Source organism: Phyllostomus discolor, chromosome 2 (genome assembly GCF_004126475.2).
Source record: "Phyllostomus discolor isolate MPI-MPIP mPhyDis1 chromosome 2, mPhyDis1.pri.v3, whole genome shotgun sequence".
Lineage (NCBI taxonomy): Eukaryota > Metazoa > Chordata > Mammalia > Chiroptera > Phyllostomidae > Phyllostomus > Phyllostomus discolor.
Window position 1 is genome coordinate 125,938,476 of NC_040904.2, and position 9,566 is coordinate 125,948,041.

At 50.4% G+C, this 9,566-nt stretch overlaps 1 protein-coding gene across 5 annotated transcripts in view; it reads right to left on the bottom strand.

Moving 5' to 3' along the window:
- Positions 1-7,727, bottom strand: part of CRACR2A (calcium release activated channel regulator 2A) — a 139,277-nt gene extending 131,550 nt beyond the window's left edge. For 4 of the 5 annotated variants that reach the window (XM_036018540.1, XM_036018537.1, XM_036018536.1 and 1 more), the window contains exon 1: positions 7,220-7,727. The gene's annotated coding sequence lies outside the window, so the exon portion shown is untranslated. The remainder of the gene's footprint in view (positions 1-7,219) is intronic. The other variant, XM_036018543.1, reaches the window with a different exon arrangement.
- Between the last annotated feature and the right edge of the window lie 1,839 nt (positions 7,728-9,566).

Here is a 9,566-nt window from a genome sequence, read left to right on the forward strand (position 1 = left end):
CTTGATTGGTTAACTAATGACAGGTAAGATTCCTCAAGGGAGGGACAACCTAAGACAGGCACGATCATGTGGAGGCCCCAGGGAAGGACTTTGGGGGCTATAGCAAAAGGAGGTGATGGACCCTCACCCCTTGGCTTTGACATAGCTCGAGTCCTCATTCTATCTGCAAGAAGTCTCCTAATTTCTTGGCTGCCTTACTTCCCCTGCCTGACTTAAGCCTGAAACAATGAAAGACGGCAGTGCAGCCCTGTGCTGGAAAGGGCAGGCTCCCTGGGTGATCAGGCCTAAGGAAGAATACATAAACTCCCGAGAAACCTGCTTTGCTAAGAATGCTCTCAATTAAATGATAAGGGTCCGAGGAGGAAACAAGTTTGTTTCCCAAAGTTTTGTAGCCCTTTAGCTAACAGACCCTGACTCAGAATAGGCCCTGGTAGTTCTTTGTATGCTGTCTATTGTTTGATCCTTACTGGCTGATAATGACTAATGAGCTTTATCTGTATTCCTGGGCAAACTGAAAGCCAGTAAAAGCTTGTCAAGGCAAGGGTCGGTGCACTCTCCTCTTTAGAGAGTAGCCGTGCCGCCCCTTTTCCTCCACAGGACTCAGTAGTCCATGTGAATGTCTCTCGTCTCATCCATAACTCTGTGGACACTGGGGGCCGGTGTCCATGACATACCATGACCATGACACCAGAGAAAGATCTTGAGATTCTTATGCAGGACAATTCATCTTTCTAGATGGTATCTCCTGATAGTAATTTCTGGCCATAATTTATATGAAAAAAAATAATAAAACTTCAGCCCTGGCTGGCATAGCTCAACGGATTGAGCTCAGGCTGCGAACAAAAGCATCGCAGGTTCGATTCCCAGTCAGGGTACATGCCTGGGTTGCAGGCCATGACCCCCAGCAACCGCACATTGATGTTTCTCTCTCTCTCTCTTTCTCCCTCCCTTCCCTCTCTAAAAATAAATAACAAAATCTTAAAAAAAAGAAAGACTTGTTTAAAAAAATAAAAATAAATGAAACTTCCAAGGACTTCTTCCTCTCCCCCTCAGTGTTCCCATCTGGGGACAGTGGTGCTGCTGTCCTGTTTAGAAAACCCTTGCCTTTGGGAGGAGAGCCTCTCACTTTCACTCCTGTGCAGGTTATAAAAAGAGTAGCTTTGACAATCCACTTCCTCCTTCTCCACAGAAAAACAAACCCTGGCTGAAGATTCTGGCCAGTGTCTCTAACCCCCTTCGCCATGACCTCTCTGACCTCATTCATGTCCCCAGAAGGGCATGCCACCCTAGTACCTCCATGCCAAGGGAGTAAAGGGCTGTCCCTGTGCTCCAGGGACCTGTGGGTGCAAATGCCCGTGGCCTAGGCCTGACCACACAGAGACCCAGCAGCATTTCCCAGATGACCATCCCCCACATCCCAGTCATTGAAAGACCCTAGAGGCTGGACAAAGTGAGCTGGTGACCCAGACTACTAGGTGAGCCTCCAAGGAGGAGGACCCTCTTGCCATCCACCAACATGCTTTGTGCACTGTGCTCTGTGCTGTGTCACAGACCCCACCTTCGATGCGTCCTCTCCCCTCTCTGCCTGTCCAGAGTCAGCCTTCTCTTCTAGGTTCAGCTCAAATCCCACCTCCTCTGTGAAGCCACAAGAAATACCCTTGACTCTGCTTATCTATAAACTCCAACATCCTTGGTTACCTTTTCAGCTCATCCCTCTGGCTGAAGAGATCACACTCTCTCTTCTTAAACCAGATCCCCTGGGACCTGAACTGGCACAGTAAGCACTGATGCTGATTAGGTGACAGAGTCTATTCCCAGCCCTTTGGAGAGTTTTGGTCTAAGACTGGCATGCTGACAAAGACCAACAAGCAAAGGAGGACCCTGGACTACAGAACTTAAGAGCAAGCTCTCAGCAGATCAAGTTACCATGACCAACAAGACAAGGTAAGCCTTCACCACAGTCCCTTTCCACACCATTGTGCTCACCTGAGATGGACTGGCAGGTAATTATTCCCATTTCCCTGAAGGGAGAAGAAACTTAGATTTAGAGAGTGAAGCCTGAGGACACACAACCGGTTGCAGAATTTAGACCCTGATCTCAGCATTTGGAGGGGCAGGCTGAGGAATAGTTGAGGACACGCCCCTGGGACCAGGCTGCCCAAGTCCGAATTCCAGTTCGACCTCTTAATAGCTGTATGACCTTCAGCAAGTTACTCTACCTCTACAAACCTCATCTGTAAACTGGGGAGAATGATAATAATAGTACAATGCCTATCCCACAAGGCTGTAATAAAGACTGAGTTTCTCTATGCCAAGCCGTCAGCCATGCCTGGTACAGTCTGTGCATCTGGCCTCTAGGTACAGTGGGAAGAGAGTCCCTGAAGTTCTGTGTGTGATCAGGGTGGGGCTGCAGGAAGTTGATCTGCCTCCCCACGTCACCACCAACCCGACCTCACATGCCAGCATGGAGGGTGTGCGCTGATGTGGATTCAATGTGGCAAAGCTGCATGCATTTACCAGGAAAATTCGGGCCAGCTGCAAATCCTGGAGCTCAACACTGAGCAATCACTAAAGTAAATAAAGTGAAAATAAACTGATTGCCCAGGGAATAGGAGATATTACTCGTCTGCACTGGTAATTGAGCCATTGTAGCCACCTTCCTACTTCCCCTGTGCTACTGTAAGATTAAAAGGGAGTTAAGGAAGCTGCCTGTCCAGAAACACAAATGTAGTTTAGGGAGGTCCCAGAGCTGGTTCCATCGGGTCTTGGCACACCCACAGCATGTGTGTTAAGTCTCGCCCTTCTCACCTTTCCTCTAAGCCCAACAGGACACAGAACTGCACAGATCCAGCAGAGCGCTCAGAGCTGAGGGCTGGGCACTGAGCCAATCCAGCCCCGTGCCAGAGATCTCTTGCATGAGGCACAGTTCCCTCCCTACCATGAGTTCTCTGACCCAGCCACACATTTTTCCCAGCCCTGAGCAGGGCATCTCTACTCTGTGTATAAGGGGTCTTCAGCACAGGTTCAGTGGGAACAGAGGTCCTTGGACTCTGGACCACATGTGAAAACTCTCTGCTCCAACCTCCCTGCATCTCCTAGAAAGGCCTGGAGCATCGCTCATGTCAGGCTCTGCCCCTGCATATGCCTCCCCTGGCCAGCCCATCCCGGATGTGTCAACAGGCAGGCTGGATAAGCAAGCCCTGCTGACATTCAGAGAAGGCCAGGGCTGGGAGCCAAAACAAAATGATGAAGGGAATGCACTGTCTACAAAAGAATCTGTCACAAAACAAAATTACATTCCTCAAGCTAGGAGAGACCCTGTATGCAAATTTGTCCATCAGGCAGTGATCCCTCTAGTTACCCCCAGCAGACAATGGCCTTTAGGAACCCATTCCCAACAATGGCCTGCCTTCACAAGGGTCTTTCTAGGTTCTACCCAGTCTACACATCCACATATGTGACTTAATCTGAAAGGGTGGAGTGGGTACCAGGTAAGAATGAACCAGACCTGACGCCAAGGCTGGTTTGAACAAGGTGTAGCACCTCAGCCTCAACCACAAATTCATTTGTCGTGCAGATGAAGTCATCCTAAATTGGCCATTGGGAGTAGCTTCCAGTGGGAAACAAAGACCCAAAAGGTCACTCTGGAGTCCGAGATGAGTGCAATTGAGTAGGGGGCCAGCATAATGCCATGCTGAAGGCATGGGCACAGGCATAGCCAAACTTCCTAGTTCGAATCCCACTTCTTCCATTTACTGGCCAGATGATTAATGGGTATGACATTGCCTGTCCCTCTATTAATTGTTTTATAAAATGGGGATGATAGCAGGTGCCTACTCAGTTGGTTTGTGGTTAGTCTTAAACAAGCAAACGCATGTCTGGCACTTAAGGTATACAAGGTCTCGGTTGTCCTGAGGATGACCAGTGTGCCCGGGACGTCCTGGCTTATGCCTGTCGTACCAGCATCATTATTAATACTCTCCCTTCCTCTCTCACAAGTGAACAGGTTGCACAATAAATTTTAAGGCTGACTGGCTCTTGTCCTTTTTTCTGTCCACCTGGTTATCTCCCTGCTTTGTGCTGCCTCTGAGTACTGGGGAGCCAGATTTCCAAAGTGTATGGCCCCAGGATAGTTCTGCTCCTGCTACTAAAGTGCCTGTGCCATAAACTCAGTTTTTCCTTTTTTCTTCACTTTGTTTCTCCCTGTCCTTCCCCTTCTCCCATAGCCACCCTCCCTCCCTGGGTCTTCCCTGTCAGTGCCTGTGCCTGAGGGGGCCAGGAGTGCACATACAGTCCCTTTTGTGCACACTTGGGTGGGACACTTTCTGGCTCTCTAACTAAGCTATGCCTTACCAGATTTCTCTTACAGAAAGGAAACAATTTGAGATGTCAAAGAAATTACCTGGCCACTAGACGTATGCGTAGAAATAATGTGCCATTTTGGGTATATGCATGAGTTTGTATTATTTAAGAGGGGAAAAAAAGAATAAGAGCTTAAAATGGTCCACAGAATGCTGGAACCTATCTATAAAAACCACCCCCAGGGCTATTTTATGGGAGAGGCTGGAGGCTGCTCTCCAAGCAGCTGCCTCCCCACATAGCAGAGGTGAGAGCAAAACCTGGGAGTTGGGAGCCCACATTTGGTCTCCTCTTTGCCATTCACTAACCACTGGCGAAGGGCCATGATTTTCCGAAGTCCCAGTTTCCCCATCTATAAAGCAGGGCACACTTGTCCCTCGATCACTGGATGCAGTGATGTTGTAAGAGGCCCTGGCCCTCTTCTTTGGCTCCTGAAACTGCACTTGTGGAATTCCACAAGTCTGCAACCACATCTTTAGGGCCTCCTAGCCCTTTACAGATGTCAAACAGGAGGGAACCAAACCTGGACAATATGATAACCTGAATTAACTCCAGCCTAATGAGTCCCCTCTGCACTGAGACAGAATACAGAATTGTTCCAGATGGGAGAAAAGAAAGGGAGTGATGTGAATTCAGTGACAGATACCAGGGGATCCCCGCCACACTCCCTCAGCACAACTTCTCCCAGCTGCCTTCCAGCATCCCAGCAGCCGACAGGCTCTGAAAGCACACTCAGCTAATTCACAGCAAGGAGGCTTGAGGCAGGAGATGCAGAACTGGCGGCCGCACAGGCCCTGTCCCCGTGCGTGATGCCATCACAGGCTCGCACATTTCCAATCACCCACCAAAACTGACCACACTCCTGGGGTTCCCTGCCCAGCAATGGAACCCAAATCTCCATCACCATGGTCTCCCTTCTGCTCTGGCCTCTGACATTTATTCAGCTACCAGACTGGAGCTATTCCATCTGTCTCTGGGTCCAAATCCCTGCCCTACCACCTATTAGCTGCGTGACCTTGGACAAGTTATTCAACCTCTGACTCTCAGTCTCCTCCTCTACAAAAGTTGTAGAAATAATAATCTCCTCAGAAGGCTGTTGGGAGGATTAAATGAAATCATGTGTGATAATGTCCTGCCATGGGTCCTGGCCCATTTCTTCCCCTGACACACATGCCTTTTAGCAATGTCTCTGGTCGTGCCCCCTCCTCTCCATTCCCAACAGCCCTATTCAGCCCCACATGGCCACTGAAATCTTCTTCCCAGGTTCTCATCCCACAGCTTTCTTCCCTGTTAGTGCATCCTAAATATTGCTCCAAATGCCAAGTTCTTCTGAACCCAGCCCCAGTAACACCATTCCTCCTCCCGTAAAAATATCCCCAGGACTAATAATGAAGTTCAAGTTCCCCAGGCTAATGCTCCAGGCCTTCCACCATTCCTTACCACAGTTCCCAAAATTCCAACTGTCTGGTACCAACCAACATTCTCACCACATTGCCACTACATTTCCCCTTATTCCTAGACACACACCCTCCACGACCCTGCTCAGGCATTCCTCCCCCAGAAATGTCCAGAATCAGTCTCCTCCCCAAGGCACAGCCTAAGTGCCACCTCCAGAAGGCCATCCTGATCACCCCTTCCAGAAGTGACCTCCCTCCTCCAAAGTCCCCTAGACTCATGGCATTCATCCCTCTTATAGTAGAGTACTGAGAGGCAAAGGGACCGCAGGTCATCTGAGAAGTGTCCCAGTTATCATTCAAAAATATGCAGAGAGTAGCTCTTATGGGCACATACCACCCAAAGAGGATGTGTGCATGGTGATTTTACCTGAAAAGGGACATGAACCCTGGCCCCTCACTCTACAATTCTGATTCTATAAGGAGTAAGCTGTCCTATTTCATACCCCTATGCCCATATCCTTAATAAGAAGATTCTCTGTTATGGTGTGGTTTCTTCCAGAGACACAGAACTCACTATCTCAAGAGTCAAGTTCTTTCTGTGGAACTCTATCACCCCTGGGGACTTCCACCCATAGGCCCTTTCTGCCCTCTGGAGTAACACAAAGCTAATTCATTCAGTATTTCTGGTATCCCCCTCAGACCCAAACACAGGGCAGGTTCCCAACAAGTTCATCATAAGTGAACAGACATATGGATTTTGAGGGCTTTCCTACACGTTCAGCTATATTCACCACGTCCCCGTGCATTCATACACACACTCACACACTCTCATATCTGGGCCAGAGTTGGCAAGGCTGGCTGAGTCACGCGCCAGACCACAGCACCAGTGGGGCCAGGGAGGAAGTACAGCCCCAGCAGCAGCTCATTTCCTGAGCTTCTTCCTTTGCTCTGGGAGGCTCGCTCTTTCTTTCTGACTTTCAGACTCTGTCTCTCCCAGTTCTTTGTTTCTACACATGGCAACGGTTGTGTTGCTGTCCTGACCCACATGGCCGGAGCTCCTAGCACTGACCTGCAAGTGAGGAGGTCTGGTTTCTAGACCTGTGACCCTGGGCCAGTCACTTCACTCTGGAAAACGAAAAGGCTGGATTGGCCAAAGGATCTCTGAGGTCCCTTCCTGATCTCAGCCCTCCTTCAGTCCTCTCAGGGCTTTCTGTGACAGGGATATCTAAGGGAAGGGAGCAGGGGCCTGGCCCCACCTGAGGACTGGGGTCAGGTCCCAGCTGCTGCCGCCCGGAGCGCACAGTCTCCAGCTGGCCCTCCCAGGAACCCCATGTGCTGCACACACATATGCTCACTTGGCTGCCTCGGGGAAAGCAGGCAGGACGTGCCATCCTCCTGGGCTGCGCAGCACCGACCAAAGGGGTCTGGGAAGACGCCCACCCCTTGACCGTCCTCCGCCGTACCTCGGTAGTCACCGCCTTCCCTCCTAGCTGCCAACGCCACCGCCTGGCTCACAGCTGTCAGGTAGCCGCCTGTCCCTTGGACTGCTCCGCCTGACTCTCCCCGCCCGGAACCGCTCGAGCTGGACTAACCTCCGGCAGCGGGCGGCGGCGCAGAAGTGGAGGCGGCGCCCCGGAGCCCGCGCTGCCGGCCACCACCCCCTGGGCGCCCTCCGTCCGGTATCAGCACGCGCCACGCAGGGAGGTCCGGGACGGCCAGAGGAGACCTCAGGTGGCCAGGGAGCCTGGGCCGCGAGGGCGGGGCTGCGGCTGACTTAGCCTACCTAACTGGTCAGGCCATCTGGGCCACTCTGTTCCCGAGTCCCCCTAAGCCTCTTGCCCTGCTTCCAGAATGTTAACAGGTTGCAGAGCCCAGCATTTCTTTAAAGGAGGGGAATCAGACTGGGACCTTGAGGGACCACTGGAGAGAGGTGTGGGTAGACATCCTAGAACCTGCAACATCCAGGTCCACTCCAGCTGTTAACTCAGGAGATTTTGTCCTTCTTACACTTTTCTGTCTCTTCTATATATTCTTCTGTTGGCATAAATGCTTATATAATAAAAAGCATTGAATATACATGTTTAATAGAGCTTTAAATAAATCTTCAAAGGCCTTCCAAGGTGTTCAGGCTGAGGATAACCTACAACCTGCTACACAAGGCCCTTCATGCCCACTCTCTGGCCACAAACTAACTTTCCCGCCCCACCCCGTGTCCCCCAAACACACATGCACCCTGCTCTGGGAAGACAGGCTGTTGCCAAATTCCAGCTGCTGGGAGTTTTTGCTTTGCCTGGAATGCCCTTCCCCTTGCTTCTCTGCCTGTTGACATACTGCTCATCCATCCAGACCCCACTGAAATGTCCCCTTCTCAGTGAATCCTCCCCCAGACACTGGCCTCAATAGAAGAGCCTCTTGGTGAACCTGCATTCTCATGCTGGTATGTAGTACATGAGACCCCCTTCCTCTCCTTCTTCCTCTCCCCATCTCTCATCTCCTGGGGAAAGAGGCCCTGTGACTCCTAATCCAGAGTTGCTGGAGAAACTCAAACTCATTCATTGAAAGAGTATTTACTGAGCAATCACAAGGTGATGAATAAAAAGCTAGGCAGGACCAACTTCCTGGGCACTTAACACATGGAACTGAACACTAGAACAGTCTCATGCTTGGTTTAATGCTCTGCTGTTACCTCCTTGAAGTCGTTAATACTTTTTGAACAAGGAGTCCAGCATTTTTATGTTGAACTAGATCCTGCAAGCTATACAGCTGGTTCTGCACCTAGGTCTTCCCTAGAGCTCTCCGTTTCTAGGGAGTCATCTGGAGTTGATGGTTGCTGTGACAGGCAGGGGAGCTGTGGGGTACAGGGCAGAACACAGCCAGTATGCAGCTCGCTCGGGCCACCTTCACCAGCTATATTAGCCTACCCTGCCACCAGCTGCTTGCTACAGTGCTCTGTGCTGGGACAGTACCCTTGGTTAGGCATCAAAGCTTATAGTCCCAAATAGCTGCTGCAAGCCTGAAGACCTGGCAGACAACTGCTGTGTCTTGGCAATACCAGGAAATGTGAGTTGTTGGAGCCCTAAGCCTTCCACATGTCCCCTGCCCACACTGCACCTTTCACCCAGACTCTCACAGGTCTTTGTTTCCCTCTGCCTTTCCAGACCCAGCCCGCATCAGGAAAAGGGTAAATAAAGTCACCCACACCGAAAAACAAGTGGAAGCTAAAACCTAGTGGACTCTTCATCCAAAGGGCACTTGGGTTTTATTAGAAACGTTTTTTTGTATTCTCCTGGCCTACATGCCTGACATGTAATAAGCATCTAATTCATGATAGTTGAGTATGAAGAGTAAATGCTTATGATGACACCTGGAATAAGCAATGCAAAGTCCACTGGACCATGGACAGGGGATTTTGTCATGTTTCATTTGGTTTTCATTTTTTGCTTTGGAATAATGCTGGAGGCCTCAACACAATGGTTTGGGAGTGAATGGGAAGTGAAGAAATGGAGGAGTAGGATGGACCGCTCTCAAGGAGATTGGCTGGGGAGAGAAGGAGGCAGTGTGGGAGCTAAAAGAAGAACAGAAGCACAGAGGAGCCTGGAAAATGTTTGTAGATTGAGACCAAGAACCTGGTGGAGAGAGAAGGGATGGGGAGTGAGGAGTGTCAAAAGCCCTGGTTCAAGAAGAAGCAAGAGGGCCCTGACCAGTGTGGCCCAGTAGATTGGGTGTCATTCTGCAAAGCAAAACATTGCAGGTTCAATTCCTGGCAGTCAGGGCATGTGCCTGGGCTGCAGGTTTAGTCCCTGAAACAGG